This window comes from Chamaea fasciata, unplaced genomic scaffold, assembly GCF_029207755.1.
Source record: "Chamaea fasciata isolate MVZ Bird 193981 ecotype frontalis unplaced genomic scaffold, bChaFas1.0.hap1 SCAF_250, whole genome shotgun sequence".
Classification (NCBI taxonomy): Eukaryota; Metazoa; Chordata; class Aves; order Passeriformes; family Sylviidae; genus Chamaea; species Chamaea fasciata.
Window position 1 is genome coordinate 31,481 of NW_027094335.1, and position 27,047 is coordinate 58,527.

General features: G+C 52.9%; 1 long non-coding RNA gene across 4 annotated transcripts; it reads left to right on the plus strand.

Annotated features, from left to right (window-relative positions):
- The first annotated feature begins 5,147 nt into the window (after positions 1–5,147).
- On the plus strand, positions 5,148–12,911 carry LOC136305040 (uncharacterized). 4 transcript variants are annotated; one of them, XR_010724983.1, is made up of 12 exons: positions 5,148–5,412; positions 5,662–5,832; positions 6,186–7,404; positions 7,504–7,558; positions 7,649–7,691; positions 7,890–9,963; positions 10,042–10,083; positions 10,174–10,343; positions 10,422–10,500; positions 10,578–11,665; positions 12,281–12,503; positions 12,666–12,911. It is a non-coding gene; the product is annotated as an uncharacterized lncRNA (long non-coding RNA). The 4 variants fall into 4 exon arrangements; XR_010724985.1 differs by lacking the exons at positions 5,148–5,412; positions 5,662–5,832 and adding an exon at positions 5,839–6,105 and having other exon boundaries at positions 6,186–6,303; positions 7,229–7,404; XR_010724982.1 differs by lacking the exons at positions 5,148–5,412; positions 5,662–5,832 and adding an exon at positions 5,839–6,105.
- Positions 12,912–27,047: the final 14,136 nt, after the last annotated feature.

Here is a 27,047-nt window from a genome sequence, read left to right on the forward strand (position 1 = left end):
TTGGGGGGTCCTGGGGGTCCCGAGTTGTCCTGGAGGGGTTTGGGGGGTTTTGGGGGGTCTGCGGGGAGTCTCAAGGGGCTGCTGTGGGTGTTTTTGGGGGGGCTTCGGGAGGTTTGGGCGGCCCATTTGAGGCATCAAAGGAACCTGAGGAGGGTTTTGGGGGCTCCTGGAGGTCGGGGGGGGCCCTGGGGGTGGTTTGGGGGGCACTGGGGGGTTCCAGCCCGTGACCCCCCCCGTTTTTGACCCCCCCCCCCCCCCCGAGCTGTTTCGGTCTCATCGACGCCCTCCTGAAGCCCAAGGGGGGGTGGGCGCTGGGCCCCCCCCGCTGCCCCCTCCCCCTGCCACCCCCGCGACGCCCTGCAGGTGAGGGACCCCCAAAAACCCCTCCCCGGTCCCCAAATTCACCCCTGGGACCCCAAAAAACCCCCAAAACCTCTCCCCGGACCCCAAATTCACCCCTGAGGCGCCATAAAACCCCCAAACCCCTCCCCATGAACCCCAAATCCATCCCTGGGACCCCCCAAAACCTCCCTAGGACCCCAGATCTACCCCGGGACCCTCGAATCCATCCCTTGGACCCCCAAAAACCCCCAAATCCATCCCTGGGACCCCCCAAAACCTCCCTCCAAACCCCAAATTCACCCCTCGGACCTCCAGAATCCTTCCACAGGACCCCTCAGGGGTCGTTCCCCACGAAAAAGGGCGGGAAACGTGAGGGGAGAAAAAGGGCGGGAAACGTGAGGGGAGAAAAAGGGCGGGAAACGTGAGGGGAGAAAAAGGGCGGGATCAAGTGGAGGGGATCAATGGAATTTTGGGGGGGGTCAGCGACGCTGAGGAAGGATCAATGGAATATTGGGGGGGCATCAATGACATTGGGGGGGTCAGTGACACTCGGGTGGGGATCAATGATGCTGTGGGGGGGTCGATATCAGCTCGGGGGGAGGCCATGGGTTTTTGGGGGGCCGCAACGCAGGCGGCCGTGCTGGGTTTGGAGCGGGGGGGCCCCTTCAACCTCTGGAGGGGCCCTGGCTGTCCCTGGGGGTCCCTGGCTGTCCCCTAGGTGTCCCTGGGGGTCCCTGGCTGTCCCCTAGGTGTCCTTGGGGTGCCTTGCTGTCCCCAAGGCGTCCCTGGGGTGCCCTGGCTGTCCCTGGGGGTCCCTGGCTGTCCCATAGGTGTCCCTAGGGGTGCCTTGTCTGTCCCTGGGAGGGCCCTGGGGGTACCCTGGTGTCCCTGGGAGGGCCCTGGCTGTCCCCTAAGTGTCCCTGGGGGTGCTCTGGTGTCCCTGGGGATGCCCTGGCTGTCCCTTAGGTCTCCCTGGGGGTGCCCTGCCTTTCCCTTGGGGGGCCCTGGCTGTCCCAGGGACACCCTGGCTGTCCCCTAGGTGTCCCTGGGTGTGCCTTGTCTGTCCTTGGGGGTGCCTTGTCTGTCCCTGGGGGGGCCGTGGCTGTCCCCTAGGTGACCCTGGGGGTTCCCTGGGTGTCCCTGTGGGGGCCCTGACTGTCCCTGGGGTGCCTTGCTGTCCCCTAGGTATCCCTAGGGTGCCCTGGCTGTCCCCTAGGTGTCCCTGGGGGTACTCTGGCTGTCCCCTAGGTGTCCCTGGGGGTGCCCTGGCTGTCCCTGAGGGGGCCGAGGCTGTCCCCTAGTTGTCCCTGGGGGTTCCCTGGGTGTCCCTGTGGGGGCTCTGGCTGTCCCTGGGGTACCCTGGCTGTTCCATAGGTGTCACTGGGGGTGCTCTGGAGTCACTGGGGTGCCCTGGCTGTCCCTTAGGTCTCCCTGGGGGTGCCCTGGCTGTCCCTTGGGGGGCCCTGGCTGTCCCTGGGGGGCCCTGGCTATACCCTAGGTGTCCCTGGGGGTGCCCTGGCTGTCCCTTAGGTGTCCGTAGGGGTGCCTTGTCTGTCCCTGGGGGTGCCCTGGCTGTACCCTACGTGTCTCTGGGGGTGCCTTGTCTGTCCCTGGGGGTGCCCTGGCTGTACCCTACGTGTCTCTGGGGGTGCCTTGTCTGTCCCTTGGGGGGCCCTGGCTGTCCCTGGGGGTGCTCTGGCTGTCCTTTAGGTGTCCCTGGGGGTACCCTGGCTGTCCCCTAGGTGTCCCTGGGGGTGCCCTGGGTGTCCCTGTCGGGGCCCTGGCTGTCCCCTAGGTGTCCCTGGGGGTGCCCTGGCTGTCCCTGGGGGGGCCGTGGCTGTCCCCTCGGTGTCCCTGGGGGTTCCCTGGGTGTCCCATCGGGGGCCCTGGCTGTCCCCTAGGTGTCCCTGTGGGGGCCCTGGCTGACCCTGGGGTGCCCTGGCTGTCCCTTAGGTCTCCCTGGGGGTGCCCTGGCTGTCCCTTGGGGGGCCCTGGCTGTCCCCTAGGTGTCCCAGGGCTGCCCTGACTGTCCCCTAGGTGTTCCTCGGGGTGCCCTGGCTGTCCCTGGGGTGCCCTTGCTGTCCCCTAAGTGTCTTTGGGGCTGCCCTGGCTGTCCCCTACGTGTCCCTGGGGGTCCCCTGGCTGTCCCATAGGTGTCCCTGGGGATGCCCTGGCTGACCCCTAGGTGTCACTGGGGGTGCCATGGCTGTCCCTTAGGTGTCCCTGGGGGTGCCCTGGCTGTCCCTTAGGTGTCTCTGGGGTCCCCTGGCTGTCCCATAGGTGTCCCTGGGGGTGCTCTGGTGTCACTGGGATGCCCTGGCTGTCCTCTGGGGGGCCCTGGCTGTATCTGGGGGTGCCCTGGCTGTCCCCTAGGTGTCCGTGGGGGTGCCCTGGGTGTTTCTGGGGGTCCCCTGGCTGTCCCATAGGTGTCCCTGGGGATGCCCTGGCTGACCCCTAGGTGTCACTGGGGGTGCCATGGCTGTCCCTTAGGTGTCCCTGGGGGTGCCCTGGCTGTCCCTTAGGTGTCTCTGGGGTCCCCTGGCTGTCCCATAGGTGTCCCTGGGGATGCCCTGGCTGACCCCTAGGTGTCACTGGGGGTGCCATGGCTGTCCCTTAGGTGTCCCTGGGGGTGCCCTGGCTGTCCCTTAGGTGTCTCTGGGGTGCCCTGGCTGTCCCCTAGGTGTCCCTGCCTCGCCCGGATCCTCGACTCCGCCTCTGGCGCCATGGTGACACCCCTCCCAGTCTGGACCAGTGTGGCCACACCCCCTCCCCTGGGGCCAATAGACCCATCCCAGTATAGACCAGTAAGGCACCTTGTGCCCACCATCGACCCCCACACACCTGCCAGTTCATCCCAGTCCACTCCCCGTCCATCCCAGTTCTCTCTGATCACCCTCCCAGTGCTCCCAGTCCATCCCAGTCCCGCAGGTGCTGGTGCTTGTGGCTTGATCAGCTGGTGCCTGTCTGCAACGTGGAGCGGGTCAAATGAGGCCTCAGGGGGAGGGGGGGGGCGGATTTTGGGGGGATCCTGGGGGTCCCGAGTTGTCCTGGAGGGGTTTGGGGGGTTTTGGGGGGCCTGGGGGGAGTCCTGGGGGCTGCTTTGGGTGTTTTTGGGGGATCTTCGGGAGGTTTGGGCGGCCCATTTGAGGCATCAAAGGAACCTGAGGAGGGTTTTGCGGGCTCCTGGAGGTCGGGGGGGGCCCTGGGGGTGGTTTGGGGGGCACTGGGGGGTTCCAGCCCGTGACCCCCCCCGGTTTTTGACCCCCCCCCCGAGCTGTTTCGGTCTCATCGACGCCCTCCTGAAGCCCAAGGGGGGGTGGGCGCTGGGCCCCCCCCGCTGCCCCCTCCCCCTGCCACCCCTGCGACGCCCTGCAGGTGAGGGACCCCCAAAAATCCCTCCCCAGACCCCAAATTCACCCCTGGGTCCCCAAAAAACCCCCAAAACCTCTCCCCGGACCCCAAATTCACCCCTGAGGCCCCAAAAAACCCCCAAACCCCTCCCCATGAACCCCAAATCCACCCCTGGGACCCCCCAAAACCTCCCCAGGACCCCAGATCCACCCCGGGACCCCCAAATCCATCCCTTGGACCCCCAAAAACCCCCAAATCCATCCCTGGGACCCCCCAAAACCTCCCTCCAAACCCCAAATTCACCCCTCGGACCTCCAGAATCCTTCCACAGGACCCCTCAGGGGTGGTTCCCCACGAAAAAGGGCGGGAAAGGTGAGGGGAGAAAAAGGGCGGGATCAAGTGGGGGGGATCACTGGAATTTTGGGGGGGTCAGCGACGCTGAGGGAAGATCAGTGGAATATTGGGGGGGCATCAATGACATTGGGGGGGGTCAGTGACACTCGGGTGGGGATCAATGATGCTGTGGGGGGTCGATATCAGAGGTTATCAGAGGAAATCGCCGCCGCCGTCCTCCCGTGCCCAGAGCCCCGCCAGGACTCCAGCGCAGCTCCGGCTGCAGGCGGAGCAGGAGCGGCTCCTGCCGCCCGCAGCGATCCCGGTCCCGATCCCGATCGCAACGCCCCCCTGGTCCTCCGGCCCCGAGACCCATAGCCCGCCCGCCGGGGGAGGCCGCACCGCTCGGGAGCCGCAGCCGACACTGACAGGACCCGAACCAGAACGGCCGGTCCCATTCCCGGCCCCGCCTGGCTCCGCGCAGGGCCGCGAGCAACCTCGGCTCGGCTCAGCTGTGAGGGGCGGGGCGGGGCCGCGGGCGATGGTCCCGCCCCCATCCCGGGCAGCGCGGGGCGCCGGGGCGGGCTCGGGGCGGAGGCGGGGTGGGCTCGGGGCGGAGCCGGGGTGGAGCCGGGGCGGGCTCGGGGCGGAGCCGGGGCGGGCTCGGGACAGAGCCGGGGCGGGCTTTGGGCGGAGCCGGGGCGGAGCCGGGGCGGAGCCGGGGCGGGCTTTGGGCGGAGCCGGGGCGGGCTCGGGGCGGAGCCGGGGCGGGCTCGGGGCGGAGCCGGGGCGGGCTCGGGGCGGAGCAGGGGCGGAGCCGGGGCGGGCTCTGGGCGGAGCCGGGGCGGGCTCGGGGCGGAGCCGGGGCGGAGCCGGGGCTCTGTGAGGGGGGGCCCGGAGGCAGCCGGGGCCGGGCAGTACCGGGGGCGCGGCTTCAGGGGCGCGGGGCGGGTCCCAAGTGCACGGCGCCGGGACCCCACCGGGGCGTTCCACACCGAGCCCATAGAGCAGCAGCTACTTCCGCCACCCTTTTGAATCCCCGCGATTGGCGGGCTCGCTGAGGCATCGGCAGTGCTGATTGGACAGCGGGCCGTGGGAACCGCCCCCGCCCCCCGGCCCGCGCTGAGGGCCCGGGGCCTCCGCCCTCAGACCGGCTCCGGCTCCAACCCGGCCCGGGCTCTGCTCCGGTCCCCCCGGCCCGCCCTGAGGGCCCGGGGGCTCTGCCCCGAGACCGGCCTCGCCCCTCCCCGCCTCGCCTCGTAGTAGATTTCTGTTTGGTTTGTGGGAAGAAACAGTTGTGAGAAGTGAGATTTGTGCTGGAGAGCTGCTGCTGGGAAGAAAGGATGGAGTAAATCTGCTCCGAGGATGTGTGATGAAGAATTCAGGGTAAGGGTTGGGCAATATTTATAAACTGTCTCCATATTTCCCTGTATCTCTGGGTGTTTGGATTTAGCCTGGGATTGTCAGCTAAGTTATAAACAAACCAACCCGGCTACTGAACTCCCAATGAACGTTTGGAACCCTTGCACAGAAAGACAAGTTAGCAACGATTCCAAAGGAAAAATTGTAAATGGAGGGTAACGATTGCGGGGGGATTTCCTTGGGGATTATGACCCTCACACATACGGAATTTAGGAGGTGGAATCCCAGTTTCAGCCTTGGGCACGTGCAGGAGAAGAGGGGTCGTTATCCCTATCAAGGAAAGCCCGGTGCCCCAGCGCGTCAGGTGCGGACAACGAATTCTCCGGGGATGAGCACAAGTCCCCTCTTCCCCTGCCCCGACACTCGGACTGGCAGCAGCTGCAGGTGAGAGCTGTCACAGGATGGTGAGGGGACAGAGCAGCCCCAGGTGTGACCGTCAGGATGAGGAGGGCAGCAGAGCCGCCACAAGTGTGAGCTGTAAAGGATAATGAGGGGCCGGTTCTAGCCGGGGGCGGTTTAATAGAGGAGCCCGAGTTCACTTTGGCATCGGGCCGTGAGGAGCTCAGCGTGGTTTCTGCGGTGGTGGGAAAGCTTCTTACAGCGCCTGCAGGAGCACGTGGGTGTGGGGGGTTTCTTTGTGCCGGACAGCAGTAGCAGGTAAGCCAGCATGGGTTTGTAGGGGAGATTTTTTTTTTCTTTGCAGCTTTGTCTTACTAATTTCTCTGTGGTGCTCCCAGGAAATAAAAGGAGTTATGGAGAGAAAAGGAGTTCAAATTCAGTGAAGAAACTCTTCTTCTGTGGTTGTCAGTATTCAAACTGAAGAAAACTTTCCACCTGGATTTTTAATGAGTTGTGGTATTTCTATGTGGTTTTTATTAAGTATTATGCTCTTGGGTGGCGTGTAGTGTTTTGTCTGATTTTTGATGTTATGTGTAATTTGGTTTTTGAGTGAGGATAACTTTGTTGGAGGGGTTGTTTGTATTTGAGGTAGAATTAATTTAAGTAGCTTTTTTTGCTAGACTTCTGATACGTGGTATTGGGGTTTTGTGTGTGATATGTAGGGATTCAAGTTGGGTAGGGCTATTTTTTCTGTTTAGTGGCTTTGAATGATTTATTGTGTAGCTTTATCTTGTTTGTAGATGGTGTATGGTGAGAGATATGGTTTCTTTTTCGTGTTAGGTTTTGTAGTTTACATGTCGGTCAGAGTATTTTTGAACTGAGTTTTGTTGAATTGTTTTTGGTGAGATACAGTGTTTTTTGAGGGTGTGTTTTCTAAGGTTTACAATGGTGTAATTGGCTGTAGTGTGAGATGTAAAGGAGGTTTTTATTTATTTGGTGGTGGTTTTTATTATGGTGAGTGTGTAGTATTTGTTTTGATGGGTTTGGGGTAGTGTGATGTAGCTAATTTATTAGGGTTTTCTAATATTTATAATTCAATTATTGTTTATTGTATTACAGGGATTTATTTATTTAGCTTGTTTGGTTTTAGTGTGTGTTCTATAATTATGGAAAATTTGGGAGATGCTGTTTATAGTTGAATGGATCTTTTAGTTTTAGGATTGAGGGGGTTGCAGGTATATATTTTGAAGGTTTTTTGAGGGGATTGGACATGGGGGTTATTTTTATTATATTTGGTAGTTGGACTTATAGTAATAAGAGTTGGCTTTTTTTGCTGCATTATTTTTTGTTTTTTCTTTTCTAGTATTCATGTATTTGTGTGGTCAGGGTAGTGGTGTTTCTGGTGCAGCTGTAAGCCTCCATTACTGTTTGTGTGTTTTAGGTGGTCCACTGGTATTACAGGGAGACCCCCTCACTGACCGGCCAACAGATCTGCTGAGATTGTACATCAGCATTTGGTTTTCTCTATGGTACCTGACTAAGAGACAGCAGTCTGGTGACAGCAAGGAATTCCCAGAGGTGGAGCTGGATCTCAGCAGTCAAGCTGACGTGGGCAAGGTGAGCAGTGACTGGTGGACAGAAGCAGTTGCTATTGTTCAAGTCTCACTTGCTGGTGCAACTCTAAGCATTCACTGTTCTTTTTTTTTTTTACTTTAGGTTGTCCCCTTGCCAGATGTGCTGGCCCCAGAGGCCAGATGGGTGCAGCATTAAGGTATACTTGTGGCATGCTTCAGTCAGACTGGGGAGGTTGCTGTTTGACAGTAACTCAGCATGATTTTTTGCTTCTTTTGTTTCTTTGCAGGTGCCACTGCTGTCCCAGGCGTGCTAAGGAATAGAGAGAGCCGGTGAGTTGCCCTTTAGGCAGGGTGACCCATAGGTGAGCGATGTGCTCAGCATTTACTTTTTCCTTTTGCTGGGTCCACTCCTGTCAGCCTCTGGAGCGGAGTGAAGATCTGAGGGGGAGCTGGGGCAGCGGTGCAGAGGAGCCCTGGGGATTACTCTTCTGGAGGGGGATAGTCACATTTCCTGTTTTGTGATCCTAGGTAGCGTGAGGAGGTGCGGAGACAAAGTCTGGATATGGCAGCCCCAAAGCGGATGCTGAGAACACGTCGACGTCTGCGGTGCCGACATGTTCATTTCTGTCGAGGACGGACGTTCCACTCGTGTTCCAAAAGCTAAGTGTTGGGGCTGGTGGTCAGGAGAAGGGAAAAAACCTTTTCAGTCCCGGGAGGTGATTTAAAGTTACCTTAGAAGAGAAGGCCCTAGTGGGGTGGTCCCTTCAAAAGTAAAGGGTGAGGGTTTCTCCTCAGCATCACCAGAGCCTTTGCTGGGCGGGGCAGTTCTGACCCATCTCCATGTTCTAGGGAGCTTCACATTATTGGCCTTCTTTTAGAGTCCACAGGGTTAGGCTGCAGCAGGGGATTCCTGGCCCAGGAGTGTCCTGATTAGGAGCAATGCCAGTTGCAAGGCGTAGGGTTAGTAGGGTTCAGCAGGGGGAGTTTACAGTGGCACACAGAGGCTGAAGGAGGGCTTGAGAAGTAAAGGACTCGAGGTCTAGAGAACACACAGTGAAAATCGGGGGTACAGCCTAGGATACAAGTCAGAGTACAGGTATACCAGCCCTCACAGCGCTGCTGCCAACACTGTTTCCCTGAGAGCAGGTGCCGGCAGCAATCCTAACGCAAGACAAGGCCAGAAGTCCTGAGAGGTGCAGGCAGTAACCCTAAGCTAGGGCCAGGCAGGAAGTGACAGTGGTGGGGCAGAGTCCACAGGGTTGAGGTTCACCGGGGATGTCCACCCTGCGTTCCTGTCCTGCTCTAACCGGGGATGCTCACAGCCCTAATGGAGGCCACGGTGGGTGGGCTCGGTGCCAGTAACGCCTCTAAGGCTTTGGCGCTGCGAGCGTCGGCCTCCGAGCTCAGCTGAAGCACGCACGGGGCCCGAGGACCCGGTGCTGCTTAAGAGACGGTGAGTAGCAGAGCTGCTGGGTTTTGGCTGATGTGCAGCTAAGATTATGCTTTGCTATTTGGTTTTCTTTATTGTAGCTGACTAGGAGACAGCAGCCCAGTGACAGGAGGAATTTCCCTGAAGGAGAGGCGGCCCTCTTTGGGGCCCAGCGTGGATTCACCTCCCCAGACGTCTGAGAGATAAGTGGAGGGCTCGGAACTAGGGAGGGGATGAAAGTGGGGTACCAGGGCAGGGATCACTGGGAGGGATTTTTTGAGTCGGGTTTGGAGCTGGGGATGTCCCAGATGTGACCCCTTAGGCTACATGAAGGGAAAGTCTCATTTTTCATGTCGGTGCTGAGGTGTGCAGGGCAGAGCAGTCCTGGTGTGTGTTGTGTCACTTGTCTGTTGTGCACTCTGTCTGTTTGGTGTCTTGTCTTTTCCTTTAGTCCTTTCAGGGGCCTATCAAAACCCCTGGCATCAGTCTTAGCATTTCTGATCTCTGTGCTCCTCAGCCAGGTGCCTTTGTCTCAGCTGCTCGGACACTCATCAGAATCCATCTCTCTTCACAAGCATCCAGTCCGATGCCTTTTCAGGTCTTGTTCTGAGCTGTACTGACAGCCGTGCACCGCCCTGATCCATTCCGGCGGGTTAGGTCTTGTGAGAATGCAAAGACAGGTGGAGGATTCTGACCGTAGGATTCTCGGGCATCCATCTCTGCGTCTCTTGGGATAAGTCATCCCGATGGCATCTTGTTCCTGCAGGGTTCTCTGAGCCTGGCCAGCTCACCTTCCGTCTCACCTCGGTCATCTCATTCCGAGTTCTCTGGACCCTCAGGGTCATTCTTCTTGCCAGAGTTTTCTGTCCCTGTTGCGTCCCCTCGTTTGTCCTGTGCTGTGTCACGGGTGTTGGTGTGTGTTTGGCCCGGAGCTGCTCTGCCTTGCTGCTCAGTCTGGGTGTAGGGGTACGAGGGTAATAGTGCCGGGGGCTTGAAATTTGTGATGTGGGGTGTAGTAGGCCTGTAGAGGGTATTCCTAGATTGCCACAAGATGTCTGGAGCTGTCAAGGTATCCTGCAGCACTCTGACTTTTGTCCGAACTTTCTTTCAGATGCAGAGAGATGAAATCTGTGGCAGAGCCCCCCATCCTGGGTGAGGGGCTCCCCTGAGAAGGTCAGTCCCTGTTTCTGTTTGCAGGGGAGGTGTAAATGATGGCTGTGTTACAGCTCTGTTCTTTGTCTTTATTTTTAGGTGGTAAAGCCGGATCTCAGCAGTCAAGCTGACGTGGGCGAGGTGAGCAGTGACGGGTGGACAGAAGCCGTTGCTATTGTTCAAGCCTCACTCGCTGGTGCAACTCTAAGCCTCCGTCATTGTGCGTTTTAGGGAGTCCACTCGTAGGAGGCCGAGCTCCCCTCTCACCAACGGGACGACAGACCCGCGTCACCTCACCCGTGAGCCCTCCGGGAGCATTCCAGGAGTCTGTGATGGAGCCTTGATCTTCTCCTTGTGAAGGCCCCATCCAGGTAGGCTTGGATAACGGCCGAGGAGTTGAGGTGAGTCAGGGAGGAGAAGGAGGGAGGGTCCCCTCAAGTTCCAGCGCTGCCACGTCACCTTGTCTGCTCTTTACCCAGGCAGACCCTGCGACGCCGGCGTTGGCCTCTGAGCGCAGCTGAAGCGCGGGGCCGAGGACACAGGCAAGCTTAGGAGACAGTGAGTAGCAGAATTGTCGGGTTTTGGGTGATGGGCTGCTAAGATCACGCATTCATGTTTGGTTTTTTTTGTTGTAGCTGACTAAGAGACAACAGCCCGGCGACAGCAGGAATTTTCCTGAGGCAGAGGCGGCCTTCTTTGGACCTGGCAGGGATTTGCCTCCCTGGATGCCTGAGAGATAAGTGGAGGGCTGTGGCTCACAGAGGGGATGAAAGCAGGATGCCAGGGCAGGGATCACCGGGAGGGGTTTTTTAAGTCAGATTTGGAGTTGGGGGCACCAAGATGTGACCCCTTAGGCTACATGAAGGGAAAGTCTCATTTTTCATGTCAGTGCTGAGGTGTGCAGGGCAGAGCAGTCCTGGTGTGTGTTGTGTCACTTGTCTGTTGTGCACTCTGTCTGTTTGGTGCCTTGTCTTTTCCTTTAGTCCTTTCAGGGGCCTGTCAAAACCCCTGGCATCAGTCTTAGCATTTCTGATCTCTGTGCTCCTCAGCCGGGTGCCTTTGCCTCAGCTGCTCGGACACTCATCAGAATCCATCTCTCTTCACAAGCATCCAGTCCAATGCCTTTTCAGGTCTTGTTCTGAGCTGTACTGACAGCCGTGCACCGCCCTGATCCATTCCGGCGGGTTAGGTCTTGTGAGAATGCAAAGACAGGTCAAGGATTCTGACCGTAGGATTCTCAGGCATCCATCTCTGTGTTTCTTGGGATAAGTCATCCCGATGGCATCTTGTTCCTGCAGGGTTCTCTGAGCCTGGCCAGCTCACCTTCCGTCTCACCTCGGTCATCTCATTCCAAGTTCTCTGGACCCTCAGGGTCATTCTTCTTGCCCAGAGTTTTCTGTCCCTGTTGCGTCCCCTCGTTTGTCCTGTGCTGTGTCACGGGTGTTGGTGTGTGTTTGGCCGGGAGCTGCTCTGCCTTGCTGCTCAGTCTGGGTGTAGGGGTACGAGGGTAATAGTGCCGGGGGCTTGAAATTTGTGATGTGGGGTGTGGTTAGACTGTAGAGGGTATTCCTAGATTGCCACAAGGTGTGTGGAGCTGTCAAGGTATCCTGCAGCACTCTGACTGTTGTCCTGACTTTGTTTCAGATGCAGAGGGATGAAATCCGTGGCAGAGCCCCCCATCCTGGGTGAGGGGCTCCCCTGAGAAGATCGATCGCTATTCAAGGTGAGAGTCACACATTTCACATTTATTGGCACTCCAGTGCAGGCCACCTGCGTTTACAGCTTCAAACAGGTGAGTCCCTTGGTAACCCCCCTGGGCAGCAGCTGGAGCCTGCTCCGGGCTGGGCTGAGGGAGCAAACACTTGTGGCTGACACAGCTCCACACTGAGGGTACTTGGGAAAACACCTGCCTTGTCCTGGATTTTTTTTTTTTTTTTTGAGCTTTTGACAAGGCTTTAATCATCACCTTGGTAAAAATAAATGGTAAGGACTGAAAACATGAGAGGCTGGCAGGTTATGCTCATGAATGAGAACTTTTTTTTTGAATAACTGTGCGGCCTATATCCTATTTTTGAGACTCTCTTTTTTGGCTGACTTTACTGTAAAAAATCTAATTTCAATTTAGCTGCCTCAATAATGAATTTATGGTACAAATATGTTCTAGCGGCAGGAGCTTAAAGTAGTAACACCAACATGCCACCTCTGGAATAAAGTCCTGTGTCTCCTCAGACCTACTGGTTTGCAGTAGAGTTTGTACACCTTTCGCTGCAGCTGTGGTTCTTAATAACTGGAAGTCCAGGGATTCTGGGCGATTCCCATAAGTTCTCCTGTTTTGTAGGAGCTGCACGGTGAGGTCAGCATTCTGAGGGAGGCCCTGGCACAGCTGCCAAGGGCAAGGAACGTGGAGCATCCCGGGGCTTCTCCCACCCGAGTTTCTCCCGGAGCGTGCTGCGTGTCATGCCGGATGTTTAACCCGGGTTTGGGGTGTTCTCCTGCAGTCCCAGCTCTAACTGCTGCCCCTGAGCCCCGGCCTTGCTCTGTCCCAGCACTGAACCTTGTAGGTGGGTGTGCTTTTCCAGCCCTTTAATCCCACGGGCAATCCCAGATTCCCGGAGCTCCCTGAGGCACAGCCTGGCCTCCCTCGCTGGGAGCTGCATTTCAGTCTGCCTGGACCAAGGACATCCTGTTTGTAACTTTATTCCTGTTTTTTTTTCCTCTTCCAGGTAGCTGGCAAAAAAAGGAGAGAGCCAGTAGGAAGTGAAGCCACTGGAAGGCCTTATCCCAGTCCAAGGTTCCCACTTTTCTTTCTGACTCCTGGATAATTGCCTGGCCATAACTGGACAGAGACTGTCAGTTTGATTTCCTGCCTTTTCCAATAAATCCTTGCTTTCAGCTGGAGTGTATTCCTGGTGTCATCCCCCTCCTCGTCCGTGGATGTGTAAATAAAATTCCTGACTTGCCGAGTCCAATTTTGTTATTGCAGGAAATGTGGTGCTTTTGTTCCACTGAAACTTCCCAACTCTGCTGAGAGTTTCCTATGTCAAATACAAGTAAGATTCGAGTTTCTTTGCATTGTTACTCCCACAAAACACAGATCATTCTTGGATAGGAGTAGCTGGACCTGTTGAATTTCCACTTCCCTTTAAACTTAGAGCAGAGGAAGCAGATTTAAATTTGTTGTTCCATGAACTTCCACCAACTTGATGACTGTTCCAAAAGTTTGCAGTATTAGAAATGCCTAAGCTTGTTTTCCAGGCAAGCTGGGATTTAGATGTTATTTCTTCCTTTTATTTGATGTTTTTTCTCTCTCTGATTCTAGTAAGAGAATATATTTTTTTTTCCAGTTTTCCATCCTAATTGGAGTTTTTGTACATTGTAGGGCACATTTCCAAGGAAATTTTCCAAATTCATGTTGGTAAAGCAGGAGCTATTCAGCACCATGCTGCCACTTTTTTCCTTTCAACCCCTTAACAGGTCTCATTCTACCCATACACAGTATTACCAGCAATAACTTGGTGTCGAGTTGTATTTCAGAGGTAGCAATAAAACAAAGTTGACATTTTATTTTGTGCCTCTCTGAACCTCTTTGTTTATTAACAAAGAACTCCAAAACAAAGCAAACAGAAAAACAAAAACCAAAACAAAAGCCCCTACAAACACTGCCCCCCAAGAAAAAACAATGACAGAGAAAACATACCAACATTATTAAATAAAAATTAAATCTTTACCCCTTAGAAAACGAGGCTAATTTAATTTTAATTCATTGTGGTTCTGATGTGTTAGGTAAATGAATTCATATAGTTTAAAAAATAAACAAGTCAACACAAATTAAATAAATACAAAAATAGAAAAATATAAGTAACAAAAATAGAAATATAAAATACAGTTTTAAGGGGTGAGAAAATCTCTAGAAAAGCTAAAGCTTTTACAGTATCCCCTAAATAGGTGGTACTCTCTTAACTGCTGCAGAGCGTTGAAACAAGCCTAGAGAAGCTTCAGTGTGCACCAAAAGCAGCTGCTGCTATAGGAAACCGGTGTTGTTTTAAGACCTCCCCCTCCCAAGTTCCTTGCACTTTGTGTTCACAGAGAAGTCACACGAGTCCTGATATATTTTTCCTTTCTTCAAGGATGATGACAACAAGAAAAGTCAACTCTTTAATTTTTGCTTATCCCTAGCAAGCAAAGCCCGGTGCCCCAGTGTGTCGGTGCAAACAGTGAAATGTCTGCAGCAAGTTCCCTCTGCCCCGCCCTCACCCTCGGGCTGGCAGCAGCTGCAGGCGTGAGCTGTTAGGATAACGAGGGGACAGAGCAGCCGCAGGCGTGAGCTGTAAAGGATAATGAGGGGCAGGTGGCTCCTGCCCGAGCTGCTTACGCGGGGAGCCTCAGCTCACTCTAGCGTGGAGCTGCCGGAGGGAGCAGCTTCTGCGAGGCTCTCTGGAGTGTCTTACGGGATGATGGCGAGCTCGTCTTACAGAGTTTGGGGGAACCCTCGGATATGGAGTATTGCTTCAGGAGATGCCGAGGGACAAACCTTTGTGCCGGGCAGCAGGAGCAGGTGAGCCGGTGTGGATTTGTAGGGGGGACTTTTCTCCTTTTCCCTTTCAATTTTGTCTTCCCAATCCTTCCCTGGCGTCCCTAGAAAAAAAAAAAGGGGGTTTTGAGGACAAAAGAGTTTAAATTGAGGAAAGAAACTCCTTTTATTGTCTGTGTTCAAACTGGGGGAATCCCCCTTCACCTGGGATTTTAATAAATAGTGGTACTTCTATGCGGTGCTTTTATTACTTTATTACTTATATGGTGCTTTTATTCAATATTGCATTCTTTGGTGGTACATAGTGTTTCATGTTATTTTTTGGTATTATTTATTGCCTGTAATTTGGTTTTTGAGGGAAGGTAACTGTATGGATGGGTTTGTTTGTATTTGAGGTAGAATTAATTTAAGTAGCTTTTTTTTTTTTTTTTTTTTTTAAAATAGGCTTCTGATACGTGCGATTGGGGTTTTGTTTTTGTTTATTGTATGTAGGGATTCAGATTACCTAGGGCCAGCCTGGCCGGTGGAGGTTTTGTTAGATGCAATTTTAATATTTTTAAAAGTTTTTTTCTGTTTAGTTGTTTTAAGGTGGTTTTCAATAATTTTTTGTGTAGTTTTATTTTGTTTGTAGATGGTGTATGCTAAGGGATACGGTCTATTTATTTCATGGTAGGTTTCTTAGTTTACATGTCGATCAGATTGTTTTAGAACTGAGTTTTATTGTTGAAATATTTTTTTTTGGTGAGATATTGTATTTTTAAAGGAAATGTTTTCTAAGGTTTACAATGGTGGAAGTGGCTGTAGTGTGAGGTATAGGGGAGGTTATTTATTTAGCGATGGCTTTTATCATGGTGAGTATGTAGTGTTTGTTTTGGTGGGTTGAGGTAGTGGAATGTAGGTAATTTTTTTGTGTTTCCTAATATTTGTAATTGGACTATTGTTTATTATAGTATAGGGGTTAATTTATTTGGCTTGTTTGATTGCAGTATATGTTTTATACTTATGGATCATTTGAAAGGTATTGTTTATAGTTACATTGATTTTTTTGGTTTTGTGTGTATTTATAAGTGGTATTTTTGTTTTGATGGTTTGAGGTTTATGGGTTTCTTGAGTTAGGAATTATTTGTTTTGGTGTTTTTAATTGAAGTTTATTTGTGACTTCTTTGTTGTGTAGTTTGATTTGTTTGTTGCTGTCGAGGTTTAGGGTAAATTTGGGAGGAAACCTTTGAATGGGGTTCTTCTGGAAAGTAAACCTAAACAGTCTCTTTCTTTTAAACTGCTTTTGCAAAGAATTTCTTTGGAGAAAAGTGGGAAAACCTATTTGTTTAACAAACAAAGTGGTCGCAAGCATAAAGAATGAATAATATGAAATAATAAAACTTTTTGTTATTTTGAAGCGAGATGGTAACTTCAGAAAGTCTTTGCTGTGGGCTGTAGCTGAGCTCTTTTGGTCTCTTATCAGCTGTTCTGGTGTTGATAAAATGCTCAGGTGCAGGCCCCGTGGGCTGCAGGTGCCAGCTCTCGGCGCTGCTCTGGGTTTTTCAGTCTGCAGCAGGTTTAAACAGTCCTAAGAAAAAGGAAAACAAATAGCGAGGGAACTTCTCTGCCCTAACTAGCTGAAACTAAGAGCAAAGCACATCTTTGTGCTGCAGTCTGTCTGTGCTTGAGCTGAATATACGAGAGAGGGTATTCAGAGGAGTGAAAGTCGTTTTCTTAAAACAAACTGCAACCATTTTCTTTCCTTGCTTAGCTCTCAAAATCAGTCTTAAAGGTCCAGAACAAGCGACTGGGGATACAAGCGGCATAAAGTCACCCTAGGGCATTCTATGTCTTATCCCCATATCATAAACTTATCAAAACAAATTGAATTCTAACTCTAGGAACACATATATTCCACACACTTATGTCTTTATAGAAGCAACATACAGCTGTATACAGACAATGGTAGCGATAGTTAATAAACAGTGATGCTTACAGATGGTTCTTACTTAACAGTTAGATTTTCTGGACGTTCACATCCGTGTTGTTTCTTTTTTCTGTGCTGTTCACTATGTGCAACTCGGTTGCAGTCATTTGGCAGTCTAAGGGGAGCCAAGGTTGCAGCTACTGACAGCTTGGACCTGGGAGTAAAGTGCAGCAGTGTTCAGAATTGCAAGTGGCAGAAGCCCACTCCCGGGCACAGAGTTCTGTGCAGGAACGGTGGGTGTCTTCTGTGGGAAGCTAAACTCACCGACTAAGTTCCTGATGTCAGTTTGCAGAAGGTGTTTGGCAGTCTAAGGGCAGCTAGGGTTTCAGCTTCTGGCAGCTTGGTTCTGGGAGTAATGTGCACTGTTCAGAATTCTAAGTGGCAGAAGCCCACTCCCGAACACAGAGCTCTGTGCAGGAACAGTGGGTCTTTTCTGTGGGAACCTAAACTAACCCCAGCAGGCTCCTGATGTCAGTTTATGGGATGGATTTGGCACTCCAAGGACAGTTAGGGTTCCAGGATCTGGGAGCTTGGATCTGGCAGATGTCCTGTGCTGAACTTAATTTTATCAGGTAGCAGCCCACTCCAGGGCAGAGAGCTCTGTGTAGGAACAATGGGTCTCTTCTGTGGGAAGCTAAACTCACCCCCTAAGTTCCTAATGTCAGGTCGTAGGAGACATTTGGCACTCCAAGGACAGTTAGGGTTCCAGCCTCTGGGAGCTTGGATATGGGAGAAGTGCAGCAGTGTTCCGAATTGAAAGTGGCAGAAGCCCACTCCGGGGCACAGAGCTCTGTGCAGGAACGGTGGCCGCTTTTCTGGGGAAAGTAAATATACCTCTCTGGTTCAGATTGTCAGTTTTAAGGAGCCATTTGGCAGTCCAAGGGGAGCCAGGCTTCCAGCTTCTGGGAGCTTGGTTCTGGGAGTAATGTGCACTGTTCAGAATTCTAAGTGGCAGAAGCCCACTCCCGAACACAGAGCTCTGTGCAGGAACAGTGGCTCTCTTCTGTGGGAAGCTAAACTCACCCCCCGAAGTTCCTAATGTCAGGTTGTAGGAGACATTGGGCACTCCAAGGACAGTTAGGGTTCCAGCTTCTGACAGCTTGGTTCTGGGAGTAATGTGCACTGTTCAGAATTCTAAGTGGCAGAAACCCACTCCCGGGCACAGAGCTCTGTGCAGGAGCTGTGGGTCTCTTCTGTGGGAAGCTAAACTCACCCCCCGAAGTTCCTAATGTCAGGTTGTAGGAGACGTTTGGCACTCGCAGGACAGTTAGGGTTCCAGCTTCTGACAGCTTGGATATGGGAGAAGTGCAGCAGTGTTCAGAATTCTAAGTGGCAGAAGCCCACTCCCAGGCACAGAGCTCTGTGCAGGAACATTGGCTCTCTTCTGTGGGAAGCTAAACTCACCGACTAAGTTCCTGATGTCAGGTTGTAGGAGACATTGGGCACTCCAGGGACAGTTAGGGTTCCAGCTTCTGGATGCTTGGATCTGGCAGAAGTCCTGTGCTGAACTTATTTTTATCAGTTCGCAGCCCACTCTGTGGCCGAGAGTTCTGTGCAGGAACGGTGGGTCTTTTCTGTGGAAAGCTAAACTCACCCCTCCACGTTCCTGATGTCAGTTTGCAGGGGGTGTTTGGCAGTCTAAGGGCAGCTAGGGTTTCAGCTTCATGGCAGCTTGGTTGTGGGAGTAAGTACACTGTTCAGAATTCTAAGTGGCAGAAGCCCACTCCTGGACACAGAGCTCTGTGCAGGAACTGTGGCTCTCTTCTGTGGGAAGCTATTCTCACCGACTAAGTTCCTAATGTCAGGTTGTAGGAGACATTGGGCACTCGCAGGACACTTAGCGTTCCAGCTTCTGGGAGCTTGGATATGGGAGAAGTGCAGCAGTGTTCAGAATTGTAAGTGGCAGAAGCCCACTCCCGGGCACAGAGCTCTGTGCAGGAACAGTGGCTCTCTTCTGTGGGAAGCTATACTCACCCCCTAAGTTCCTAATGGCAGGTTGTAGGAGACATTGGGCACTCCAGGGACAGTTAGGGTTCCAGCTTCTGACAGCTTGGTTCTGGGAGTAATGTGCACTGTTCAGAATTCTAAGTGGCAGAAGCCCACTCCCGGGCACAGAGCTCTGTGCAGGAACGGTGGGTCTTTTCTGTGGAAAGCTAAACTCACCCCTCCAAGTTCCTGATGTCAGTTTGCATGGGGTGCTTGGCAGTCTAAGGGCAGCTAGGGTTTCAGCTTCATGGCAGCTTGGTTGTGGCAGTAAGTACACTGTTCAGAATTCTAAGTGGCAGAAGCCCACTCCCGGGTACAGAGCTCTGTGCAGGAACAGTGGCTCTCTTCTGTGGGAAGCTAAACTCACCCCCCTAAGTTCCTAATGTCAGGTTGTAGGAGACATTGGGCACTCGCAGGACAGTTAGGGTTCCAGCTTCTGGGAGCTTGGCTATGGGAGAAGTGCAGCAGTGTTCAGAATTCTAAGTGGCAGAAGCCCACTCCGGGGCACAGAGCTCTGTGCAGGAACAGCGGCTCTCTTCTGTGGGAAGCTATACTCACCGACTAAGTTCCTGATGTCAGGTTGTAGGAGACATTGGGCACTCCAAGGACAGTTAGGGTTCCAGCTTCTGACAGCTTGGTTCTGGGAGTAATGTGCACTGTTCAGAATTCTAAGTGGCAGAAGCCCACTTTGGGACACAGAGCTCTGTGCAGGAACTGTGGGTCTTTTCTGTGGGAAACTAAACTCCCCCCAGCAGGTTCCTGATGTCAGGCTGTAGGAGACATTTGGCGCTCCAAGGCTAGTAAGGGTTCCAGCTTCTGGATGCTTGGATCTGGCAGAAGTCCTGTGCTGAACTTATTTTTATCAGTTAGCAGCCCACTCCGTGGCCGAGAGTTCTATGCAGGAACGGTGGGTCTTTTCTCTGGGAAGCTATACTCACCGACTAAGTTCCTAATGTCAGGTTGTAGGAGACATTTGGCGCTCCAAGGCCAGTTAGGGTTCCAGCTTCTGGATGCTTGGATCTGGCAGAAGTCCTGTGCTGAACTTATTTTTATCAGTTAGCAGCGCACTCCGTGGCTGAGAGTTCTGTGCAGGAACGGTGGGTCTTTTCTGTGGAAAGCTAAACTCACCCCTCCAAGTTCCTGATGTCAGTTTGCAGGGGGTGTTTGGCAGTCTAAGGGCAGCTAGGGTTTCAGCTTCATGGCAGCTTGGTTGTGGGAGTGAGTACACTGTTCAGAATTCTAAGTGGCAGAAGCCCACTCCCGGGTACAGAGCTCTGTGCAGGAACAGTGGCTCTCTTCTGTGGGAAGCTATGCTCACCGACTAAGTTCCTAATGTCAGGTTGTAGGAGACATTGGGCACTCCAAGGACAGTTAGGGTTCCAGCTCCTGGATGCTTGGATTTGGCAGAAGTCCTGTGCTGAACTTATTTTTATCAGTTAGCAGCCCACTCCGTGGCCGAGAGTTCTGTGCAGGAACGGTGGGTCTTTTCTGTGGGAAGCTATACTTACCGACTAAGTTCCTAATGTCAGGTTGTAGGAGACATTGGGCACTCCAAGGACAGTTAGCGTTCCAACTTCTTACAGCTTGGTTCTGGGAGTAATGTGCACTGTTCAGAATTCTAAGTGGCAGAAGCCCACTCCCGGGCACAGAGCTCTGTGCAGGAACTGTGGGTCTCTTCTGTGGGAAACTAAACTCCCCCCAGCAGGTTCTTGATGTCAGGCTGTAGGAGACATTTGGCGCTCCAAGGCCAGTAAGGGTTCCAGCTTCTGGATGCTTGGATCTAGGAGAAGTCCTGTGCTGAACTTATTTTTATCAGTTAGCAGCGCACTCCGTGGCCGAGAGTTCTGTGCAGGAACGGTGGGTCTTTTCTGTGGAAAGCTAAACTCACCCCTCCAAGTTCCTGATGTCAGTTTGCAGGGGGTGTTTGGCAGTCTAAGGGCAGCTAGGGTTTCAGCTTCATGGCAGCTTGGTTGTGGGAGTAAGTACACTGTTCAGAATTCTAAGTGGCAGAAGCCCACTCCCGGGCACAGAGCTCTGTGCAGGAACGGTGGATCTCTTCTGTGGGAAGTTAAAGTCACTCCTCCAAGTTCCTGATGTCGGTTTGCAGGAGGTGTTTGGCAGTCTAAGGGCAGCTAGGGTTTCAGCTTCATGGCAGCTTGGTTGTGGCAGTAAGTACACTGTTCAGAATTCTAAGTGGCAGAAGCCCAGTCCCGGGCACAGAGCTCTGTGCAGGAACAGTGGCTCTCTTCTGTGGGAAGCTATACTCACCGACTAAGTTCCTAATGTCAGGCTGTAGGAGACATTGGGCACTCCAAGGACAGTTAGGGTTCCAGCTTCTGGATGCTTGGATCTGGCAGAAGTCCTGTGCTGAACTTATTTTTATCAGTTAGCAGCCCACTCCGTGGCCGAGAGTTCTGTGCAGGAACGGTGGGTCTTTTCTGTGGGAAGCTATACTCACCGACTACATTCCTAATGTCAGGTTGTAGGAGACATTGGGCACTCGCAGGACAGTTAGGGTTCCAGCTTCTGACAGCTTGGTTCTGGGAGTAATGTGCACTGTTCAGAATTCTAAGTGGCAGAAGCCCACTCCGGGACACAGAGCTCTGTGCAGGAACTGTGGGTCTTTTCTGTGGGAAACTAAACTCACCCCAGCAGGTTCCTGATGTCAGGCTGTAGGAGACATTTGGCACTCCAAGGCCAGTAAGGGTTCCAGCTTCTGGATGCTTGGATCTGGCAGAAGTCCTGTGCTGAACTTATTTTTATCAGTTAGCAGCGCACTCCGTGGCCGAGAGTTCTGTGCAGGAACGGTGGGTCTTTTCTGTGGAAAGCTAAACTCACCCCTCCAAGTTCCTGATGTCAGTTTGCAGGGGGTGTTTGGCAGTCTAAGGGCAGCTAGGGTTTCAGCTTCATGGCAGCTTGGTTGTGGGAGTGAGTACACTGTTCAGAATTCTAAGTGGCAGAAGCCCACTCCCGGGTACAGAGCTCTGTGCAGGAACTGTGGCTCTCTTCTGTGGGAAGCTATACTCACCGACTAAGTTCCTAATGTCAGGTTGTAGGAGACATTGGGCACTCGCAGGACAGTTAGGGTTCCAGCTTTTGGATGCTTGGATCTGGCAGAAGTCCTGTGCAGAACTTATTTTTTTCAGTTCGCAGCCCACTCCGTGGCCGAGAGTTCTGTGCAGGAACGGTGGGTCTTTTCTGTGGAAAGCTAAACTCACCCCTCCAAGTTCATGATGTCAGTTTGCAGGGGGTGTTTGGCAGTCTAAGGGCAGCTAGGGTTTCAGCTTCATGGCAGCTTGGTTGTGGGAGTAAGTACACTGTTCAGAATTCTAAGTGGCAGAAGCCCACTCCCGGGCACAGAGCTCTGTGCAGGAACATTGGCTCTCTTCTGTGGGAAGCTAAACTCACCGACTAAGTTCCTAATGTCAGGTTGTAGGAGACATTGGGCACTCCAAGGACAGTTAGGGTTCCAGCTTCTGGGAGCTTGGATATGGGAGAAGTGCAGCAGTGTTCAGAATTCTAAGTGGCAGAAGCCCACTCCGGGGCACAGAGCTCTGTGTAGGAACGGTGGGTCTTTTCTGTGGGAAGCTAAACTCACCCCAGCAGGTTCCTGATGTCAGTTTGCAGGGGGTGTTTGGCAGTCTAAGGGCAGCTAGCGTTTCAGCTTCATGGCAGCTTGGTTGTGGGAGTAAGTACACTGTTCAGAATTCTAAGTGGCAGAAGCCCACTCCGGGACACAGAGCTCTGTGCAGGAACTGTGGGTCTTTTCTGTGGGAAACTAAACTCACCCCAGCAGGTTCCTGATGTCAGGTTGTAGGAGACATTGGGCACTCCAAGGACAGTAAGGGTTCCCGCTTCTGGGAGCTTGGATATGGGAGAAGTGCAGCAGTGTTCAGAATTCTAAGTGGCAGAAGCCCACTTCCGGGCACAGAGCTCTGTTCAGGAACAGTGCCTCTCTTCTGTGGGAAGCTAAACTCACCCCCTAAGTTCCTGATGTCAGGTTGTAGGAGACATTGGGCACTCCAGGGACAGTTAGGGTTCCAGCTTCTGGATGCTTGGATCTGGCAGAAGTCCTGTGCTGAACTTATTTTTATCAGTTCGCAGCCCACTCTGTGGCCGAGAGTTCTGTGCAGGAACGGTGGGTCTTTTCTGTGGAAAGCTAAACTCACCCCTCCACGTTCCTGATGTCAGTTTGCAGGGGGTGTTTGGCAGTCTAAGGGCAGCTAGGGTTTCAGCTTCATGGCAGCTTGGTTGTGGGAGTAAGTACACTGTTCAGAATTCTAAGTGGCAGAAGCCCACTCCTGGACACAGAGCTCTGTGCAGGAACAGCGGCTCTCTTCTGTGGGAAGCTATTCTCACCGACTAAGTTCCTAATGTCAGGTTGTAGGAGACATTGGGCACTCCAGGGACAGTTAGGGTTCCAGCTTCTGACAGCTTGGTTCTGGGAGTTATGTGCACTGTTCAGAATTCTAAGTGGCAGAAGCCCACTCCCGGGCACAGAGCTCTGTGCAGGAACTGTGGGTCTTTTCTGTGGGAAACTAAACTCACCCCAGCAGGTTCCTGATGTCAGGCTGTAGGAGACATTTGGCGCTCCAAGGACAGTAAGGGTTCCAGCTTTTGGATGCTTGGATCTGGCAGAAGTCCTGTGCTGAACTTATTTTTATCAGTTAGCAGCCCACTCCGTGGCCGAGAGTTCTATGCAGGAACGGTGGGTCTTTTCTGTGGGAAGCTATACTCACCGACTAAGTTCCTAATGTCAGGTTGTAGGAGACATTTGGCGCTCCAAGGCCAGTTAGGGTTCCAGCTTCTGGATGATTGGATCTGGCAGAAGTCCTGTGCTGAACTTATTATTATCAGTTAGCAGCGCACTCCGTGGCTGAGAGTTCTGTGCAGGAACGGTGGGTCTTTTCTGTGGAAAGCTAAACTCACCCCTCCAAGTTCCTGATGTCAGTTTGCAGGGGATGTTTGGCAGTCTAAGGGCAGCTAGGGTTTCAGCTTCATGGCAGCTTGGTTGTGGGAGTAAGTACACTGTTCAGAATCCTAAGTGGCAGAAGCCCACTCCCGGGCACAGAGCTCTGTGCAGGAACAGCGGCTCTCTTCTGTGGGAAGCTATACTCACCGACTAAGTTCCTAATGTCAGGTTGTAGGAGACATTGGGCACGCCAAGGACAGTAAGGGTTCCCGCTTCTGGGAGCTTGGATATGGGAGAAGTGCAGCAGTGTTCAGAATTCTAAGTGGCAGAAGCCCACTCCCGGGCACAGAGCTCTGTGCAGGAACAGTGCCTCTCTTCTGTGGGAAGCTAAACTCACCCCCTAAGTTCCTGATGTCAGGTTGTAGGAGACATTGGGCACTCCAGGGACAGTTAGGGTTCCAGCTTCTGGATGCTTGGATCTGGCAGAAGTCCTGTGCTGAACTTATTTTTATCAGTTCGCAGCCCACTCTGTGGCCGAGAGTTCTGTGCAGGAACGGTGGGTCTTTTCTGTGGAAAGCTAAACTCACCCCTCCACGTTCCTGATGTCAGTTTGCAGGGGGTGTTTGGCAGTCTAAGGGCAGCTAGGGTTTCAGCTTCATGGCAGCTTGGTTGTGGGAGTAAGTACACTGTTCAGAATTCTAAGTGGCAGAAGCCCACTCCTGGACACAGAGCTCTGTGCAGGAACTGTGGCTCTCTTCTGTGGGAAACTAAACTCCCCCCAGCAGGTTCCTGATGTCAGGCTGTAAGAGACATTTGGCGCTCCAAGGCTAGTAAGGGTTCCAGCTTCTGGATGCTTGGATCTGGCAGAAGTCCTGTGCTGAACTTATTTTTATCAGTTAGCAGCCCACTCCGTGGCCGAGAGTTCTGTGCAGGAACGGGGGGTCTTTTCTGTGGGAAGCTATACTCACCGACTAAGTTCCTAATGTCAGGCTGTAGGAGACATTTGGCGCTCCAAGGCCAGTTAGGGTTCCAGCTTCTGGATGATTGGATCTGGCAGAAGTCCTGTGCTGAACTTATTATTATCAGTTAGCAGCCCACTCCGTTGCCGAGAGTTCTGTGCAGGAACTGTGGGTCTCTTCTGTGGGTAGCTAAACTCACCCCCTGAAGTTCCTAATGTCAGGTTGTAGGAGACATTGGGCACTCGCAGGACAGTTAGGGTTCCAGCTTCTGGGAGCTTGGCTATGGGCGAAGTGCAGCAGTGTTCAGAATTCTAAGTGGCAGAAGCCCACTTCCGGGCAAAGAACTCTGTGCAGGAACAGTGGTTCTCTTCTGTGGGAAGCTATACTCACCCCCTAAGTTCCTAATGGCAGGTTTTAGGAGACATTGGGCACTCCAAGGACAGTTAGGGTTCCAGCTTCTGACAGCTTGGTTCTGGGAGTAATGTGCACTGTTCAGAATTCTAAGTCGCAGAAGCCCACTCCGGGACACAGAGCTCTGTGCAGGAACTGTGGGTCTTTTCTGTGGGAAACTAAACTCACCCCAGCAGGTTCCTGATGTCAGGCTGTAGGAGACATTTGGCACTCCAAGGCCAGTAAGGGTTCCAGCTTCTGGATGCTTGGATCTGGCAGAAGTCCTGTGCTGAACTTATTTTTATCAGTTAGCAGCGCACTCCGTGGCCGAGAGTTCTGTGCAGGAACGGTGGGTCTTTTCTGTGGAAAGCTAAACTCACCCCTCCAAGTTCCTGATGTCAGTTTGCAGGGGGTGTTTGGCAGTCTAAGGGCAGCTAGGGTTTCAGCTTCATGGCAGCTTGGTTGTGGGAGTGAGTACACTGTTCAGAATTCTAAGTGGCAGAAGCCCACTCCCGGGTACAGAGCTCTGTGCAGGAACAGTGGCTCTCTTCTGTGGGAAGCTATACTCACCGACTAAGTTCCTAATGTCAGGTTGTAGGAGACATTGGGCACTCGCAGGACAGTTAGGGTTCCAGCTTTTGGATGCTTGGATCTGGTAGAAGTCCTGTGCAGAACTTATTTTTTTCAGTTCGCAGCCCACTCCGTGGCCGAGAGTTCTGTGCAGGAACGGTGGGTCTTTTCTGTGGAAAGCTAAATTCACCCCTCCAAGTTCATGATGTCAGTTTGCAGGGGGTGTTTGGCAGTCTAAGGGCAGCTAGGGTTTCAGCTTCATGGCAGCTTGGTTGTGGGAGTAAGTACACTGTTCAGAATTCTAAGTGGCAGAAATCCACTCCGGGACACAGAGCTCTGTGCAGGAACTGTGGTTCTCTTCTGTGGGAAGCTAAACTCACCCCCTGAAGTTCCTAATGTCAGGTTGTAGGAGACATTGGGCACTCGCAGGACAGTTAGGGTTCCAGCTTCTGGGAGCTTGGCTATGGGAGAAGTGCAGCAGTGTTCAGAATTCTAAGTGGCAGAAGCCCACTTCCGGGCACAGAACTCTGTGCAGGAACAGTGGCTCTCTTCTGTGGGAAGCTATACTCACCCCCTAAGTTCCTAATGTCAGGTTTTAGGAGACATTGGGCACTCCAAGGACAGTTAGGGTTCCAGCTTCTGACAGCTTTTTTGTGGGAGTAATGTGCACTGTTCAGAATTCTAAGTGGCAGAAGCCCACTCCGGGGCACAGAGCTCTGTGTAGGAACGGTGGGTCTTTTCTGTGGGATACTAAACTCACCCCAGCAGGTTCCTGATGTCAGGCTGTAGGAGACATTTGGCGCTTCAAGGCCAGTAAGGGTTCCAGCTTCTGGATGCTTGGATCTGGCAGAAGTCCTGTGCTGAACTTATTTTTATCAGTTAGCAGCGCACTCCGTGGCCGAGAGTTCTGTGCAGGAACTGTGGGTCTTTTCTGTGGAAAGCTAAACTCACCCCTCCAAGTTCCTGATGTCAGTTTGCAGGGGGTGTTTTGCAGTCTAAGGGCAGCTAGGGTTTCAGCTTCATGGCAGCTTGGTTGTGGGAGTAAGTACACTGTTCAGAATTCTAAGTGGCAGAAGCCCACTCCGGGGCACAGATCTCTGTGCAGGAACAGTGGCTCTCTTCTGTGGGAAGCTATACTCACCGACTAAGTTCCTAATGTCAGGTTGTAGGAGACACTGGGCACTCGCCGGACAGTTAGGATTCCAGCTTTTGGATGCTTGCATCTGGCAGAAGTCCTGTGCAGAACTTATTTTTTTCAGTTCACAGCCCACTCCGTGGCCGAGAGTTCTGTGCAGGAACGGTGGGTCTTTTCTGTGGAAAGCTAAACTCACCCCTCCAAATTCCTGATGTCAGTTTGCAGGGGGTGTTTGGCAGTCTAAGGGCAGCTAGGGTTTCAGCTTCATGGCAGCTTGGTTGTGGGAGTAAGTACACTGTTCACAATTCTAAGTGGCAGAAGCCCAGTCCCGGGCACAGAGCTCTGTGCAGGAACAGTGGCTCTCTTCTGTGGGAAGCTATACTCACCGACTAAGTTCCTAATGTCAGGTTGTTGGAGACATTGGGCACTCCAAGGACAGTTAGGGTTCCAGCTTCTGACAGCTTGGTTCTGGGAGTAATGTGCACTGTTCAGAATTCTAAGTGGCAGAAGCCCACTCCCGGGCACAGAGCTCTGTGCAGGAACTGTGGGTCTCTTCTGTGGGAAACTAAACTCCCCCAGCAGGTTCCTGATGTCAGGCTGTAGGAGACATTTGGCACTCCAAAGCCAGTAAGGGTTCCAGCTTCTGGATGCTTGGA